Below are 18,882 nucleotides of genomic sequence, written 5' to 3' on the forward strand. Positions count from 1 at the left end.
TTCCCAGCAGACTCTGGCACCATCTGCTTCTCCCGCGGGAGTCAGGCTCCACAGAGGGTGTGCTCAGGGAGCCTCCTAGAAGAGTGAAGCTAAGGGACACCTGGTCTAGTGTTAGGGAGCTCTGTGTCTCACTCTGCTCCCCAGAGGCGGTGCAGGGGTCCAGGCTGGGGGCTCAGGAGGCTTGGGTCCTGATGGATGTTAAATGACTTGTTGCCCCAATGCCTGAGACTCTAGGTCTCTCCATCTGCATGATGGAAGGACTGTCTGGCTCCCTCTCCACTTCTCCAGCCAACCAGACCTAGTGCCAGACAGTGTTTTTCCCATCTGAGGGCTGGGGCTCCTGTGTGTTGTGTGTTGGGGTGTGGGGTGCATTAGAGGACAGTTGAACTGCTGACTTCTATGGAGTGTGGACGGGGTGCAGTAGAAGGGGAAAAGGCAGAGTCATCGCCTCCTAGTACCTTTTGCCCCACCCAGCCCCAGGCTGCCTATCAGTTTGGGGATTCTCAATCCCCCTCTCCTGCTCCTGCTGGCTTTTGAGACTTGTTCTGCATGGCTGCCCCTTCCTAGAACTGGGAGGACCATCAGGATCGTTGGTAGTCACAACAGAAGCTAAGGCTTACTGAGCACCCACCTTGAACCCTTAGAAGGCATTGTGTTGGTGGTCACAGCAATCCAGCTAGATGGGCGCTATCATCCCAGTTCCCAGATGAGAGACCTGAGGCACAAAGGGGTTACAGAAGGTCACACCACTAGCAAATGGCAGCTCTGGGGTATGAACCACAGTACGTGTGACTCTGGGTCTCCTCACAGAACCGCAGAGCCACACGTGGCCCCAGTGTACAGTTGGAGATGGAAGACTTCCCTTCTAAAGAAGGAGCACACTGAGACTGGAAAACCTGGCTGCCCCACATGACTTAGTGCCCACCTGGCATGCAGTAGACACTCAGCAATTGCTCAGGGCCTAAAGGCTCATCAGACGAACTGCTTAAATCAGAACTGCTCTGGTGGAAGCAAAGATGGGGTCCCGCCAGGCGCGGTGGCTCACGCCTGTAATCCCAGCACTTTGGGAGGCCGAGGCGGGCGGATCACAAGGTCAGGAGATGGAGACCATCCTGGCTAATGTGGTGAAACCCCATCTCTACTAAAAATACAAAAAAGTAGCCAGGCATGGTGGCGGGCGCCTGTAGTCCCAGCTACTCAGGAGGCTGAGGCAGGAGAATGGCGTGAACTCGGGAGGCGGAGCTTGCAGTGAGTGGAGATCGCGCCACTGCACTCCAGCCTGGGTGACAGAGCGAGACTCTGTCTCAAAAAAAAAAAAAAAAAAAGCCCATAAACCTCTCTCCCAGCCTCTCATTTTCAGGGAATGAAAATGAAGTTGAGTGGGGGAAGGGACTCCCAGGGCCACTCATCAAGTTGATGGCAGAGTCAAGACTAGAACTCATGTGGTGGGATGTCCCCAGGGGAGCAAGCCCGGAGAGGTCAGGAGCAGGTGGAGGGCTCTCTCCCCTCCCAGAGTGGGTTGGGTTATGCCCCTGCCCCTTTCCTCAAGCTGAGCCAGAGAGACAGGGGAAGAGGTCTGGAGACGCGGCCTGGGCTGAGCCATCTGAGCACCCAATGGGCAAGTGCACTGGGCTCCATGGGCTCCCAACAGCCAGTGCCCTACATGACCCTCTTGATGGCCTAGTCCAGGGACAGCCCGTGTGTGTAGTGCAGAGCCACCTTGTTCCCCACTGTTGACACACCCGACTCCCTTATTCCATCAGTAAACACTGGGCCTGGAGAGACAGTCCAATTGGCTGGCAGTGTCCTCCTCCCAGCTCCACTCCTTGCCTAAACAGACAGCTCTGTTTGTCCTCCCTGCCCAGCCACCAGAACTTCATTGTCACCCAGATCCCTGCCCTGTAAGCAACTCACCTCCTCTCACTCCCACAGAATACCCGTGTCAGAGCTGGAGAGGCCGATGGGAAACTTTTAGGACAACCTCTAACCCCCTACCCAAACAACACCACCTCCACTTCTTTTTTTTTTTTTTTTTGAGACAGAGTCTCACTCTGTTGCCCAGGTTAGAGTCCAGTGGAGTGATCTTGGCTCACTGCAACCTCCACCTCCTGGGTTCAAGCGATTCTCCTGCCTCAGCCTCCCGAGTAGCTGGGATTACAGGTGCATGCCACCACTCCTGGCTAATTTTTGTATTTTTAGTAGAGATGGGGTTTCGCCACGTTGGCCAGGCTGGTCTCGAACACCTGACCTCAGGTGATCTGCCCACCTCGGCCTCCCAACCTCAGGTGATCCACCCGCCTCAGCCTCCCAAAGTGCTGGCATTATAGGCATAAGCCACCACGCCTGGCTATCACCTCCACTTTTACAAATGAAAAAACAGAGACCCCAGAGGGGAGGGGTGGCAAGAGCCATGTAGAACAGGAAGGCAGGCCTCACCTCCAACCACTCACTGCTGGGTGTGGCCTCTGTGTCTTGGAATGTGCTGCTCCTTCTGCTAGGACAGCCCTTCCTCGACGAAGCCTCAGCCCACTGAATGAATGACAACTTTGGCTGTACCTGCACGTCACCCGTGGCTGTCTCTATTGTGGCTCATGATGCCCGGCCCCCTTTCCATCACCCTGCAAGCTTCTGAAGCCCGAGACCTGGGTTGGTTCATTGCAGATCCCCCAGCTCCCAACCCAAGGTGCCCAGAGTGAGCTGCTGACAAAGGCTTGGACATGAATGAATCGGTGGGATTGAACCAGAACAAATTCTCTCAATCCTGGCCCAGCTTGGACCCCCAAATCCCAATCCCGGTTCTCCTAGGCCAAAGCTATTCTGAGAGGTCTTTCAGGCCCCTGTTTCCAGATCCCAGTGGGCTTTGAAGACATGGTCTCCCTTGCTTCCCCTGGGCCTGGGCCCTGCCTGGGCACAGCCTTCTCTCAGTTGTTGTGGGTGAATCATTGGCAGGCTGTAAACAGCTCTATGGAGCACTGGCTGTACCACCAAGGCCCTGGCACTGATCCTAGCCGCGCCAGGGGGATCTAAAAGAAGACATGGCTCCCACGCACCCACGATGGAAAGGAGAAGGTGGAATAGAAACAGGGGGGAGGCTTCCAGATTTGCATACCAACACGTGCACAGGAGTCTGTAATGCAGCCCAGCCTAGGAGGGGACAAAACAGAACCTGGAGGACGAGAAGGGGATGAATCAGAAAGCCTTCCAAGAGGAAGGGACCTGCAGCAAGGAAGTGGGGTGGCTTCTGGGAGTTTAGAAACCACCAGTATTTACTGAGCACCTACTATGCAACAGGCACTGCTCCAGGACGACAGGTACTGCCATAAACAAAACAAAGACCCTATGCCGCGAAGGACAGAAAAGCAGAGCAGGGCCAGGGTGTGGGCAGCTGCCTTATGTATCATTTGCAAGATTCTATAGAAGGCCAAGAGCTTGGAGACTTTTCCAGCCACTTAACAGATGGGGAAACTGAGACCCAGAGAGGGCTGAGGAGTTGCCTGGAGTCGCACAGGAAGACAGGGCAGAGGCAGACCCCAGGCCCTGCGTGTGGGCTCAGAGGTGAGGATGCCTCTTTGGCCTTCAGAAAGGAGAGGCTTTGACCTTCAGGAAAGCCCTGAGCTCAGTCCCTCCCCATGCGGCCCAGGTGGGGTCTCATTTCCACGGTAGTTGGGGGCTGGCTGAGGGAAGGGCCCCTTCCCTCCTGCCCCCCGACTAGGGATCCCAGGGCACTCAGAGAAACAGCAGAGGCTTGTGAGGAAAGCCAAACTCCAGTCACTCAGCGGTGGGTTCCCCAGGGCTACACCTCCTCGCCTCCCCGTTTGTAGATGGGCAGCTCTGACTCCGGGCTTTTGGCCTTTCCAAGACCAAAAATGTTGCTTCCTTTCCTCCCCCAGGAGCAGCCAGCTGGGGCCGACAACATGGTCTGGCGTCTGGAAACTCAGACTTCTTCCAGCCCCACACCCCACCTACACCAGCCCCAGCACAGAGCTTGATGTCTGCTGAGTGACTTGCTTTCCACGGCTTCAACAGCCTCGGCCGCAGCAGGGTCAGAGCGCGGGCACTGACTTTTCAGACTCTCACTCTGCTAAGTGAACATTAGACCCACATTACGTAGCTGCTGAAATTTGTGGCTGCCTCCTACAAGCCATTTGATAAGTTCTTATTGTCACCTCCCCCTGGTTTGCATGTACCCTCAGGGACTAGGGCAACAGCTTGTTCACTCAGAGCCAGGGTGCTGCCAGGGGGTAGGAGCGGGGCATGGGTGGCACAGAGCCCTGGCTGGGAGCTGTGGCCCATCTGTGTTGCCTTGAGCATGATGCTTGCCCTTTCTGGTTTCACCTGGAAATGGCTCTCCAGAACGTGACTCAGCTTCCCTGTTCAGCCAGCCCCCTCACTGGTCTGTTCCTAGGCATAGTCCTGGGCTCTGGACAAAGCAGCCTTTTCTGAGGTCACTAAACCAGCCCCCAGCCCTAAACCTGCCCCAAACAATTTGTCATCCCAGGCCTCTTGGACCTCCTCCCAGAGCTTCCCAGTATCCCGACTCCAAAGCTATCCTTTCCTTCTCTGAGCTCTCACCTCGCCTTGTCCAGATTCTGTCCAGACAGTGTCCTGGGCCATTGCACAGATGGGTACTCCATGGGGCTCTGGCCTCCTTTACATTGGAACCCCCTGCACAGGGCAGGCACATAGTCGATCTCTATAGATGCCCATTCAGTCTCTCACCAATTAAACAAACAGCTCTTTGGGCCAGCTTTGTACTCAACTCCACACTGGGCCTGGGGATAGATATTAGAGGCTATTAAGGCACAGCCTTACCCTCGAAGAGCTCCCTGTCTGAGAAGAAATACAACGATAAAGCAGGTGATTCGTGCCCTAATGGGGGAAGTCCTGGGAGCAGCGGGAGCACACAGCAGTGCTACCTAACCCTGGGGAAACGAGGGAAGGCTTCCTGGAATAGGCAACATCTAAACTGAGACCTAAAGAATGAGTAGGAGTTAACCAGATAGGGGAGGCAGTTCCAGAAAGAGGGAGCACCCAGGCAGAGTTCTGGAGTCTAGAGACAGCACATGGACTCTGGGAAACCTCAGGAGTCGGGCTGGCCTCTTTGCTTCTTCTGTTGACTGGCTTTTCCCCACCCCACTAAGAAAGAAGGGGAGATAGTTTTTTCCCATTGGGTAGGCTTCCCAGACCCCTATCCCTGCCAGAAGAGGCCCGATAACTCCCAGGTGGCTGGTCACTTACCACATGCACCTAACCTGCCTATCACTTCTCTGCTCTGAGCCTCAGCCTCATCCGTCAAATGGGGTGGGGCACTTATGCCCCTATGTCATTCTTACGAGAGACCTGGAGGAGAGAGAAGCCCTAGCCCTTCCCCTGCCTAACTAGGGGTGCAGCCTGGATTGGGTCTGGGTCTGCAGGGGGAAGTGGGGTGGGGGAGACCCTGAGTGCTAGTGCCCGCCAATCTGAGCCCAGGCCGGCCACAGACCCCTGGCTTCTCTTCCATCTCAGGAGTCTTTCTTCCTCAGCCCCCTCACTCCCAGCCACGTTGGAAGATGATAAAAAAAGAAAAGAAAGAAATGGTCCTCCCACTACCTGGCAGGCGTGCCCACGATGAGAAATGCCTTTCCAGGGGAGCGTGGTCTCTGCAGAGCCCTTGCCAACCCCCAGTCCTACCTGTCGTGATCCCCTGGCTGCTCCCTTGTGTTTTCTCCCCCTATTCCCACCTCCACCTCACTGGCTGGAGGGAAGTGGGGAGAGAAAACAGCCTTCACGGTGGGGCTAAGGACTCAAAGACTAGGCATGGGGGAACGGGGGACAGAGGGTGGGAGGGGAACCCCAGGACCAGCTTGAAGCAAGTCATTCTTCCCTTCCTGGTTTATAGGGAGGTAGAAGTGAGGGGTGGGAGTGGAGTACCTGACCCTCATAAACTCTAGGACAAATTCAAGGCTCAACAAGCTTATAGGATTAGATCAGAGAGCCAGGAGGACATCAGGAATGGTCTTATCCAGCAAATGTGCAAACTGAGGTCCTAGAGGGGCCAAGACTTCCCCAATCACACAGCAAGTTAGAGGAGGCAGAGGCAGGACTAGAACGTGGGCCTTCTGTATCCAGTCCCAGTGGTGGGAACGGAATGCAGGATAACTTAGAGGACGGTGACAAAGCCAGGTCAGGCTGCCACGGAGGTCAGAGTCCAAGCCTGACCATGGCTTTTATTCCTCCCCTACACACTGGGCTCCTGTCCCACCAACTTGGATGCAATAACAGGGAGAAGAGAAATTCTTGTCTGGATCTTCTGGGGAGCCAGATTTCCAGGTCTTTCAATGTTCCAGAATTGCAGAAATGCTGGAAGGCACCTCCTGGATCACCTATTCATGAGAGAACTCAGGCCAGGGAGAGGAAGGCCGTGCCAAAGGCCAAGCCCCAGTGAGTGACCCATGCATGTCTCAGGCTCCCAGACCAAGGCTCTTTCTGGTATATCACAGTGGTTAGGAGGCCAGGCTATGGATGGGTCTGACACACCTGGGTTCAAATCCCTGCTCTGCCATTCACTGGCTATGGGACCTCACTTTACTTCTTAGTCATTTATCTGAGCCTCAGTTTCTCCACCTGTAAACTGGAGATGGCAGCACTTACCATGTAGGGTGTTACAAGAATTTAATGCAACAACATTAGCTCCATGGGGGCAGACTCTGTCTCATTTACTATCGTCTTCTTAGCATCTAGAACACTGCTCAGCACATAGTAGGTCCTCAACAAAATGGAACAGTCATAGTCATTATCACGCTGTACTATGCTGCTTCTGGCTTGATATCAGTAGCAGGGGCAGAAAGGGGATGACCTCTTTTATTCCACTGGCCCCTGAAGAAAAGCCAGAGTCTGGCTGTTGCAGAGGGAGGCCACCAGCCATGCTAGAAAGAATGGCTGTGCAGCCTTAGACAAGTTCCCTCCCCTTTCTGTTTGGTTTCCCCCCAGCACAAGGAGGGCATTGCTAAGTGATGACTTAAGTCCCCCAGCTTGAGGACTGCTCCTGGACCCTGTGCCACGGCTCTACCTGAGATAGTTAAATTTTCTCCTCTGGGATGTCCAGAGGGAAGGGCTGAGGGGCAGGGCTGGGCATCCCAGATGAGAAAAGGGGTGGGGATGGGGCAGTGGCCAGGCTCTGCCAGGCTCCTGGGAGCCTTTGCTCTACCAGGCGGTTAGCTTATAGGACACAGGAGTGATCAGGGCAGCCAGGCGTCAGTGCAGGCACCAGCCTCCGCTGGGGCCTGAGAATGAAGCTTCTGGTGGATGCTGGCTGGTTCATTAAGGGGATGAAGGGCAAGGCTGGAGACTTGCTGAGCACTTCATCTGCCCCCACTCCCAGGCCAGCCTCACACTACCTGGCACTTAGCGGTTCCCTCCCCAGCAGGCACTGGGGAATGGTGAGGAACCTTGAAGCTCTCATCACAGTCTCCAGTGCCCACTCTGCCCATTAGCTCCTGCTCCTTGCGGCTCTTTATTGTGAGGGAGGCTTTACTGCTACCTCTGGGTTGTAGGGTGGAGGGTGAAGTTCTAGGAGCAAGATGCCCTGGCTGGGCATGACAGAGGAGGTTCCCTGTAGGACTGTGAGCCCCTCCCAGGGCTGCCAGCTCCCAACCTGTGATCTTGCCATTGTTTATTGCCAGCCAAGTCACATTTGTCCCCATGAATCCTCTTGTCCCCTACACACACACACACACACACACACACACACACACACACACGCTGACCACACCCTCAGCAGAGCTCCACCCTACTCCTGGCATCAGGGCCTCTGGGGAGGGGCTAGACAGCCAGGCTATTTTTCAGGGGGTTTCAAAGGCCCAGAAAGCTCTGGGCTCAGGAGAAAACAAAGCAACACCCTTCCCTGATCCCTTGGAGGAAATGGCCTCCAGGGGCCAGGGAGTAAAAACAGGAAGGGCCAGGCTGGGGAGGATGTCCTGAGGGTGGGGATGGGGAAGAGGGCCAACCTACCCCTGTCTTCCTCCCTACACAAGTGGGCTCTGCAGAGGGAGCGGCCAGTGTGGTCCTGGCCTTGGGCTGTGCTAGGGACTGTCCTGGGCTGCACTGGGAGGTCTGTCCTCAGCTGGTGGCTGCCCACCTGAGAGCTTCCTCAGGGATCCCAGTTCACGTGATGGGAGCTGAGCACTGGGGTTAGACAGTCAGAGTCCTCTGTGGGTGGGGGCAGAGCTGTGACACGTGCCCTCCTCTCTCCACTCCTTGGCCTTTGGGGGCCCCAAGCAAACTCCCCTCCCCTCATTCACCCTTCACTCTTCATTTACTGAGCCCTCCTCAGTACAAAATAGCACAACAGAGTAGAGGATAGCAATAACACAGGCTGCTTTCTCCTACCTCTGCCTCCACTTTACAGATGAGAAGACTGAGGCATGCAGACAATTAACGAAAACAAACAAAAACTTTGCCCAGGTTACGCAGCCAGTGAGCACTGGAGGAGAATTCAAATGCTGGCTGCTGGACTGCACGGGGCTTGCTGGTAACCCTTTCCTGGAGCAGTAAAGGCTTAAACCTCAGTGGGGTCAGGGAGCCCCAGGAGCCCGGAGGTGGGCTGCTGACCCCGGCCCGAGTGGGGCAGGAAGGCTCACGGCTGGTGATCCTTCACACTTACCACTGAGTCCGTTCACCCTCCCCTGCTCGTGGGCGACTCACGCTTTCTCACGATCTCCTCTCCTCAAACCCCACCCCACCCTCCCCGTCCTCACTCTCAGCTGTTGACCTTGTTTTTCTCACTCCCTGAAGACAATCTAGTCTCTCAGAAGTGCTTCCAGATTTGCACGGGCACATCCGCCCCCACCAGCCTCTGCACCCACACATTGCCTCCCCGAGTCCTAGGAGAGATGACTGTCCACACCTGCCCTCACCCACCACCCAGGCAGGCACCAGAGCCCAGTCCCTCTGATCAGCAAGTCATCCCGTCCCAGTTCACTGAACCATTCCTGTCAGTGGCTGTTTTTCCTCCCATCTTACACATACCTGCTCTTGATCCTGCTTCCCCTGTGGCTGCCACCCAATTCCTTCTTCCCCTCTGCAACAAAACTCCTCCAGGGTTGTCTTTATCCACTATCAGCGGTTCTTCTCCTCCTGTTCTCTCTTAAACCCACTCCAATCTGGCTTTCATCCCCACCACTCTATCAAAAATACTCCTATGGGCCAGGCATGTTGGCTGATACCTGTAAGCCCAATGATTTGGGAGGCCGAGGCAGGAGGATTGGAAACCTGGAGTCCGAGACCAGCCTGGGCAACACAGGGAGATCCTGTCTCTACAAAAAAATTTTAAGGCCAGGTGTGGCGGCTCATGCCTGTAATCCCAGCACTTCATGAGGCCAAGGAGGGCAGATCATGAGGTCAGGAGATCAAGATCATCCTGGCTAACACGGTGAAACCCCATCTCTACTAAAAATACAAAAAATTAGCTGGGCATGGTGGTGGGCACCTGTAGTCCCAGCTACTTGGGAGGCTGAGGCAGGAGAATCGCTTGAACCTGGAAGGCAGAGGTTGCAGTGAGTCCAGATCACGCCATTGCACTCCAGCCTGGGCGACAGAGTGAGACTCTGTCTCAAAAAATAAATAAATAAATAATAAAAAATTAGCCAGGCATGGCGGCACACATCCGTAATCCCAGCTACTCAGGAGGCTGAGGTGGGAGATGGGAGGATCGCTCAAACCCAGGACGCTAAAACTGCAGTGAGCTAGGACCATACCACTGCCCTCCAGCCTGGGTGACAGAGTGAGACCCCATCTCAAAAATAAATAAATAAATAAAATGCTCCTACCAAGATCTTCGGGGGCTTCTCTATGACTAAACTCAGCTGTCAGTTCTCAGTCTTTCTGCCACTTGCCCCTGACCCCACGGCATTTGGCAGCGTAGCCCTCCCTCTTCCCTGAAACACTGTTTCCACTGGGCTCCTAGGTCACCTGCAGTACTCACTTGGTTTTCTGTTACTTCTCTCACCTTTTCCAGACTTTGGTTCTGATCTCATTCTTCATTCCTCTGGTGAGCTCACCCAGTCTCATGGCAACAGCATATATACACCAATGACTTTCACATCCATACCTCTAGCCTGGACCTCAAATGTGCCACTGTCCACTCAGCGTCCCCTCCCTGGACTAGATAGCTCAGAGCCAACGTGTGCCAAGCTGAGCACCTGCTCTCCGTTACACAACTCGCTCCCACACATGCCTTCTTCACAGGGATGCCACCTTCCCCAGTGGGCAAAAATTGGTTCTTGGGGGGACAGAAAAATATTGATATTACAATGGTTTGTAATTTTCCAAAGGGCCAAAGTACATGAACATGTATGCATCATAGCTGTGGTGTTAAAATTCCATGGTGGGCAGGGCGCGTGGCTCACGCCTGTAATCCCAGCACTTTGGGAGGCTGAGGTGGGTGGATCACCTGAAGTCAAGAGTTCAAAACCAGCCTGGGCAACATAATGAAACCCTGTCTCTACTAAAAATACAAAAATTAGCCAGGCATGGTGGTGCGCACCTGTAATCCCAGCTACCTGGGAGGCCGAGGCAGGAGAATCACTTGAAATCAGGAGGCGGAGATTGCGGTGAGCCCATAGCCCATATCACGCCAGTGCACTCCAGCCTCGGCTACAGAACAAGACTCCATCAGAAAAAAAAAAAAAATTCCATTGTGCGGGGAAGTGATTAGAGAAAAATGTCTTCAAAGGCTCCTGAGAGTGGGTGATAGTGAAAAACTGATTGAGAAAAGGAGCTGCTCCAACACAAATCCCATTTCAGCCAATGGCAATCCAAGCATTCCATGGCTCAGGCCAAAGCCTTGGAGGCGATGATCTTGGCTCCTCCCTTTTTGAAACAACCCACGTCCAATCCATGAAGAAATCCAGTTGGTTCTGCCTTCAAAATAGATCCAGAATCCAAGCCCTCCCAACCACCCCCACAGCACCCACCCTGATTCAAACCACCATCATGTCTTGCCTGGATTAGTGCAGCAGTCCCCTGACTGGTCTCCCTGCAGCTGCCCCTGCTCCCTACACACATACCCAGAGTGATCTTTTTACAATATATGCCAGCTCATGTCCTTCCTCTTACAAAAGACACTCCAGTTGCTTCCCATCTCCCTAAGTTCTCATAGTGACCTGTCCTCCCCTCTCCCCCTACACTCTCCTGACCACTTCCTTCCTCCCTCCGCTCCAGCCCCACAAGCCCCCTTGCTTTCCTCCAACAAACCAGGTATTATCCCACCCTACAGCCTTTGCACTGGCTGTTCCCTCTCCCTGGTACACTGTTACCCAGATAACTGCAGGGCTAAATCCCTCTCCTCCCTCAAGTCTTTGCTCAGATGCCACCTTCTCAATGAAGCCTGCCCTCATTACCCTGTCTCAACATTGCAATCCACCCCCAGATAACCCTCGCTTCTCTCCACCTTTTCTTTTCCCAAACACTCACCACCTTCTAACACACTATAACATTTCCTTCTTTTGCTCATTGCTGATTGCTACCTCCCTCTGCTAAATGCCAGCTCCTGAGGGCAGGGATCTTTGTTTTGGTCACTGCTGCATCTTCAGCATGAGGACAGAGCCTGGCACACACTAGGTGTGCCTGATATACCCTGGACACTCACTGCAGCCTCCTGCCATATCTGCTTTCTGATTTTCCCCACCCCAGGTTCCATCATATCTCCCCACCTTTGAAACCACATTTCCCTGTCCCTGAAATGCCCCCCACACCCCCATTCCTTAGTGAGCTCTTTCTCAGCCTCAGAACTCTCTCAAAGATGACTTTGCCTCTCTGGTTAGGTCAGGTAGGGCCCTGCCTGCCAGACAGGGAATCTGAGCTTTTTCCTAAGAGCAATTCGGGATCCATGGAAGGGCTTTGAGCTGAAGAGCAACCTGGTCACACTTGCGCTTTGCTGCCCTTAGGATAGTGGACAGGAAGGGAGCCAGGCTGGAGGCAGAGGAGGAGACCTAGGGAGGAAGTCGATGCAAGATGGGAGGACCGGGGCTAGGGCCATGAATGAGAGGCAGGGGAGGCTGGGAAGGACTGGAGCCAGGAAGGAAAAAAACCAGGACTCACCACCAACAAAATGTGCCAGGTAAGGAAAAGAGGGAAAGTAGGGACATGGCCAAGGTCTCTGCTTTGTAGGGTCAGGGTTGTGGTGGTGCCTTAGCTAAGGACAGGTCATGGGGGAGCATGCATGAGAGTCCTGTGCGAAAAGCTTCTCTTCTCTCTCACTACAGCTTCCATCCCCTTTCACTGAAGCATCTTGCACCCCAACACGAGAGGTCAGTGGGGATTTGGAGAGGGATGGGCCTTCCCCAGGGAACACAGACCTCGGACCTGGAGTGGAGGGAAGGGGCTCACACAGAGGTCTTTTTCAGAAAACAGGCCTTAAGGCTGTTCCCCAGAAATTAGAGAGGAACTTCCAGCCGAGAAGCCCACACTTGCCTCATGTTCTGCATAGCCTTGTTTGACCAGAAAGACAAACAGGACAGGGTGTGGCCTTTGTGACATTTTATGAGGACTCCCCAACTCAGCCCAGGGTGTGGCAGTCAAGAGAAGACAAAAGGCATCCCCTAGTCAGACACAGCTGTCCCTGGAGCATCTCCCTGGAGGAGCCAGAGACCCTCAGAATCATCTCATGGTATGTCCTCATGTTGCAGATGGGGAAACTGAGGCTCAGAGAGAGAGAGAAGCAAATTGCCACAGGGCACAGCTGATATTACCAGGAGGGCACCGAGGCCACAAGGAGAGGACTTATCTGGTCTGATAGCGATAGACTAATAATAATAGCCCCGATATTTGTAGAGTTATTTTCTTCCCAGGCGTTCAGAGCACTGCACGTCCATGATCTCATTTGTCCACAAGACATCCCTCTGGGATGGGTGACAAGGTGACTTCATGCAGATGTGAAAATGCTCTGTCATCCCCCGCCGCCTGCCCCCAATAATCTTAATTTTCTTTTTCAGTCTCTATTATGTCCCCTTTCTTCCCATAACCAATTTAATTCAACAAAGATTTACGAGGCCAGTGCTTGGTGCAAGGTGCTGGGCATTTGGGAAGCCTCCGGATTTCCCCAGGGCCAAGGTCATTGCTCTGCTTTCTGTGGTCCCAAAGCACTGTGTTCAGACCTGCATTTGTACACATCCTATTGTCTCCATACAGCTACCATCTTGGAGGGCAGGGCTTGGTCTCGTTCAAGCTTGCACACCCCCATAGTGCTCAGACCAGGGCCTGGCATTCAGGAGCCTGGAGAAATCCTTGCTCAGGGCCATGTTTCCCTGAATCCACCTGTTAATGCACTTGTCACACTGTATGATGATTACTCAGAGAAGGAGCAGGATTCTGTATATGCAGTGCCTAGCACATAGCAGCTACGTCATTAATGTTTGCTGAATGGATCAATAAAAAATGTGAAAGGAGGAAGATGAGGGTGGATAGTAATGGGCGATCCTTGCCCTGAAAGAGCTCCCCGTCTGTTGCAGGGGTGGAGCAGGTGGGCAGAAACCAGGATTGAAGAGCTGTAAAAATGCTATCAACTTGGACAATTCCATCACCAAAATGCTGAGAAGTGCCATGGGGCTACAGAAGAGGAGAATTCAGACTCACCTGGGAGAATCAGGGATGGCTCCCTGGACAAAGTGACAGTGAAGACAGGCTTTGAAAGGTGGAAACCCATAGGGAGGAACTCAGTTTTTAGCTGAAGGCAGGGCACTGGGCAAGACGAGGAGGTCAAAAGTCATACTGGGGCAGACTCTGTCTCAGGCTGAGCTGCTCCTTTCCGCAGGTGTTGGGAGCCATCGAAGGCCCAGGGGCTGAGAAGACAGTAGCGCAATTGGATCTTGTGTCTCAGAAAACCACAGAGAGGCCGGGCACGGTGGTTTATGCCTGTAATCCCAACACTTTGGGAGGCGGGCGAATCATTTGAGGCCAGGAGTTCAACACCAGCCTGACCAAGATGGCGAAACCCTGTCTCTACTAAAAACACAAAAATCAGCCAGGCATGATTGCAGGTGCCTGTAATCCCAGCTACTCAGGAGGCTGAGGCATGAGAATGTCTTGAGCCTGGAAGGAGGAGGTTGCAGTGAGCCAAGATCATGCCACTGCACTCCAGCCTGAGTTACAGAGCAAGACTCTGTGTCAAACAAACAGAAAGAAAAAAAGAAAGAAAGAAAGAGAAAGAAAAAGAAAGAAAGAAGGAAGGAAGGAAGGAACGAAGGAAGGAAGGAAGGAAGGAAGGAAAGGAAGGAAGGAAGGAAGGAAGGAAGGAAAGGAAGGAAGGAAGGAAGGAAGAAAGAAAAAGAAAGAAAGAAAAAAAGAAAGAAAGAAAGGGAAAGGAAAGGAAAAAGAAAACCACAGGGAGGGAGGGCATGGATGGAAAAGACTGGGGGAGGCAAGCGACTGGGCAGGAGCCAGGTGAGGTGGAGGGTGAGCGGCTTGAGTGTCTGACTTAGGGAGGTGGCTCAGGAGTCTGAGAAGAGGGTGTGAGAGGCTGGGCAGAGAAAAGGGTCTGAAGGATATGGACACTAATTAGGTGTGGGGGAAGAGCAGTGGGAGGATTTGGGGAACGGGTGTGGGGCTTGAGAGAGTGATGGGGCCTTAGCAGCTGTGGGGTAACCCCAGGGAGGTAATGAATTTCCTCCACCTGGTGGAGAGGCTTCACTAAGTACACAGCTGCGGAGCTTGGGAGGGAGGTCAGGGCCCCAGAGACAGTGCTGGGAATGGGGATGAAACAAAAGCTGAGGCCGTGGGAGTGGATGAGGTCACGAAGAGAGTGGGTGAGAAAGAAGAGGGAAGAGAGGACGGAGCCTTGGGGTACGCCCACCGTTGGGAGCAGGAAGAGAGCGGGAAATGAAGCAGCCAGGAAGCTGGGGGTCCCCCATTCTTCCTCCTTTCCAGGGTGCCCGGCCTCTTCGCCCCCTCACCTCCCACGGGCCACACCCAGCTGAGAAGCAGGCTCTGTTGCCTGCTCAGCCTCCAGGAGAGCTCGGAGGAGTCGAAGGCAGGAAAGCCCAGGCGTTGAAGGTTTGGGCTCTAGACCTGGTTGGAGCTGGTGTGAATCCCACCTGTCCCTCCACCCCGCCGGCTGCTCGACCTCAGGCAAGCCACGCCCCAGGCAAGCCACGCCCCTCGCCTCCTCAGCCCCCTCACCTTCCTAAGAGGATCACAACGGGACTTCCGTGACTATTAAATGGGATAATGCGTGTTATGCACTTGGCACCCGGGCCTGGCAGTCCCTCAGAGCTCAGTAAGTGCTGCCGGCTGCTCTGACGATTATTATTGAGCAGGATTGGATTCTGGCGCTCAGGCCGGCAGGGCCAAGGAGCCCAGAAGCTCCCGGAGGCCTTGGTGAGGGAGGGGGCCTGGCCACCTGAACTCGCCCAGTCTCAGAGTGCTGGGGCCTCTCCTGTCATCCTTCTCAGCCCAGAGCCAGGGACGGCTGAACGGGGACAGTCAGAGCTCTCCCGGCGCAGATCACCCTTCCACCTGCGAGGGATAGGCCCCCACCCCCACTGCGGTCTTCAACTCCAGCTAGGGCAGAGGGTGGGGCCTCAATCCTGGGGTTGGGGATCCCTCAGAGAGAGTCATCTCCCCTGCCCCCCGTCTGTGTACCGGCCCCCTCCTCCCTCCGGGCTGGCGCGGACGCGTCCTCTCAGATCCGCGGTAATTTGTCTGCTCACGCGGGCTCCGCGGCACCCGCTCCGCGCACGCGCATCCCCGCCCCGGGCCGGATACTCGGGGCGCTCTGGGTGGGTCAGTCCGAGTTGTGGAGAAAGATTTCTATGCTGGAGGCGCCGGCCCCGAGCCCAGGCCGGGCGTTTGCGGGCGCTCAGCTATTAAGAGCGGAGACGCCTCGTCCCCCGCCCCCCAAGAATTCTGCAGCTGGGACTCAGCCCAGGCGCGCCTTCTGCGCGGCCCTGGAGGACCAGGAGCGCGGGCGGCGAGTGGTGCTGGCTGGGATGGGGGCTGCTGGAGCAGGTCTTGGGTTGGCAGATTCTGGCTCCTGCCCCCTCACACACCGAGGCCTGAACCCTGGACTTCTCAGAGCCTCAGTTTCCCCTTCTCAACCTCAGCCTCAGACCTGGAAACAGGTCAATTGCTATCATCGTGGGCCTGCATGCCTGTCTGTGTAGCCTCAGCTGGGCGGGAAGAAGAGTCATGGCCCGCGGAAGGCTGGGGAACAGGTCCCCACCCCACACTACCAGACCTGGCCTGGGCTCCCTGAGGGGGGGGGGGGCTTGACCCCTCTACCAGCTGGGCTCGGGTCTGGGGTTCAAACTCAGGCCAGAGTTGTTCAGCGCTGGGAGGCCCCCATTAACTAGGCCACCCCTGGGGATGGGCGGTGGAGGCTGGAGCTGACTGGCCTGGGTCCCCGGGGGAGGTGGCTGCAAGGCCCAGGGCTTTGAACAAACCACAGAAGGTTTCTGCAATATCAAAAGAGCTCTTAGAGACTAATCATATGGGGGGAGGGGGGACAGTTGGCCAAAGAGCTTCTGCTTGGTTCCCATCAGCGAAGGATCAAAAAACATTTGGTCAAAGAACCTTTAAATACCTTGAAAGGCAGGTGAAGCCAGTTCAGTGGGTTTCAAGAGGGATTGAAACGCTGGTCTCAGCTGCAGACAAGCTGGCACCAGCCACAGGAACTGCTGGGGGAGGGGCCCACTGAGGCAGGACGGAGAAAAGGTGTGGCTAGACCAGCAGCCTACCTCCCTAACTGTCCCCTCTTCCCCCACACCCAGAAGTCACTGTGGAGAGGATGGGGAGGGCAGAGAACTGGGTTCAGACTGACAGAGCTGGAAGCACTCTTGCAGGCTTCTGGGCCAGGGGTTTTCATCTGGAACCCAAAGGACTCCCACCCCAACACACACCCAATTATGGGCAAAATGTTGTGTCTGTGTTTGTATATGTACTTTTCTAGGGAGGAGAGGTCCATTGGCTTCATTAGCTTTTCACAGGGGTCCAAGACCCAGTCAAGATTAACAAACAACATCCTTATGGTACAGACTGGTAAAATGAGGCTCAGAAGGACTGAGGGGCTGACTCCGGGTCACTCACCTAGTAATCAGCAAACTGAGGTGCTTCCACAGTGCATCCCAGGAAGGGGGTCTCGCTAGCCCCCATGGCCCTCAGTCAGTCTCAGGGGTCCCTGAGCTACCCAAGGGATAAGGAATGTCTCAGAGCAGAGTCCCAGGGCCAAACTTCTGACCAAGGCTGGGGCTGTCCCAAGCCAGAAGAAGGGATACCAACTTTAATCTTTTAAGGGTGGTGAGGGATTTGAGGGGCTGAGCCAAGCACTTGGGGAGTGTCAGGGTGACCATGGAGAAGAGAGAGACCGAGAGCCAGAATCTGGATGAAGAAGAGGTTACAGGGTGAAGGGGTGTGGGAAGACAGATGGGGTGAGGGTGGGGTAGGAATAAGGTTTCTGGCCCTGTAATGTGGCCTGAGAGACCCTTGGGGACCTATAGCTATGGAAGGTCAGCTTGGAGCAGGGTCTTTGGTGCCTGGGGTTACCCCTAGGGAACCAGGAAAGATCCAGACCTTGCCATCTCCCCAGGGTATTCTCACATCTTTGTGTGGAGCAGTTCTTAGCCTTATTTTACAGATGAGAAAACTGAGGCCCACAGATGTCAAGTAACCAGCCAAAGCCAAACAGAGAAACAGGCAGAGGCAGGACCTGAGTTTGAGTATCAGATTCTTCCCTTGATGCTGGGGTCCAAACCCTGCCTTTTAGTACCAGGCTCCCAAAGCAGAACCCGGCAGAAGTGTGACAAGCGTAGACTCTGGATGGGCCTCTGAGATCTGGTAGTTACTGGGTCTTTCGAGAGGAGGCAATTTTGTATTGATGGTGATGAGGTGGGTATACAGATGGCTGCAGCTGCCTCCTAGGAGTTTGCTGTCATGTCCTTTCTGGGGTGGAGACATCTGTTAACTTTATACTTTTGTCTTCTCCAGACTCGTCGTCTGCAGAGGAGGAAGGGAAAGACTAGGGGGTAGGAGCAGGGACAGGATGACAGAACAAATCCTCACTCTCCTGGCCTGTCACCATCAGTGGGCTGTGCTGTTGCCTTGCACAGCCACCTTCCAGCTAGTCTCAGCCTGTCTCTCCTGAATCAGGCGAATGCTCAGCCTGGGTCTCTTGCCACATGGACGATGGCAAGGAGAGAGGTGTGTTTGTTCTGTCACGTGAGCTGCACAAACAGCTTCCTCAGCATTTTTATTAATAATTCAGCCCATAGCCAAGGGGGTGGGGATAGGGGGAAAGGACTGCGGGGAGACAGCAACATGAAGACCGCGCCAGGTAGAGGCCAGAGGGGAACTCAGGAGCCCTGCCTCCTAGCCGTGGCCTAGCAACAGAGCCAGGCAGCCTCAGGGGCCCTGTTTGGGAGAGTGCAGGCCCAGCATCTGCTCCTGAGGGACAGAATGTCCCTCCCTGAAGCTGACCCAGGACTCCTGGCCCTGAGGATGGTGCCAGATTGGAAACAGGCCTAAAGGGTCTGCAGCACACAGCAGGGCAGTCCTTGGGGAACCAGGTGCTGCCCGCATTTCCTGCCATGTCATGGAACCCAGGACAGGGGACCAGCAACCAAACAGAATGAGAGGGGCTCTTTGGGCCCCCCTCCTCTGGGGACTGGAAGGGGAGAAGCTGAACGCCCAGAGGCTCAGGCCCTCCCCAATGAGAGACAAGACCGAAGGGCAGGGCAGGGGTGATTTACAGCCTCTGATATTTTTCCTCAGAGGACCTGCTCACTCCTGCAGGCTCCATTTACTGCCTCTACCCAGTTCTCTGTGAGTACTTAGAAGACAGAATTGGGATTGGCTTCTGGCACTCAGGCTGGCAGGGTCAAGGAGCCCAGCAGCTCCTAGAAACTCACAGTTGGC

The 18,882-nt window shown here is 54.8% G+C and overlaps 1 long non-coding RNA gene across 2 annotated transcripts in view; it reads right to left on the minus strand.

Moving 5' to 3' along the window:
* The window catches only part of LOC117081012, a 28,869-nt gene extending 12,265 nt beyond the window's left edge, over nucleotides 1–16,604 (minus strand). For both annotated transcript variants that reach the window (XR_004436052.1, XR_004436051.1), the window contains exons 1-2: nucleotides 16,556–16,604; nucleotides 13,612–13,817 (exon numbers count right to left, since the gene is read on the minus strand). This is a non-coding gene — a long non-coding RNA (uncharacterized LOC117081012). The remainder of the gene's footprint in view (nucleotides 1–13,611; nucleotides 13,818–16,555) is intronic.
* Nucleotides 16,605–18,882: the final 2,278 nt, after the last annotated feature.

Source organism: Trachypithecus francoisi, unplaced genomic scaffold (assembly GCF_009764315.1).
Source record: "Trachypithecus francoisi isolate TF-2019V2 unplaced genomic scaffold, Tfra_2.0 Lachesis_group8, whole genome shotgun sequence".
Classification (NCBI taxonomy): Eukaryota; Metazoa; Chordata; class Mammalia; order Primates; family Cercopithecidae; genus Trachypithecus; species Trachypithecus francoisi.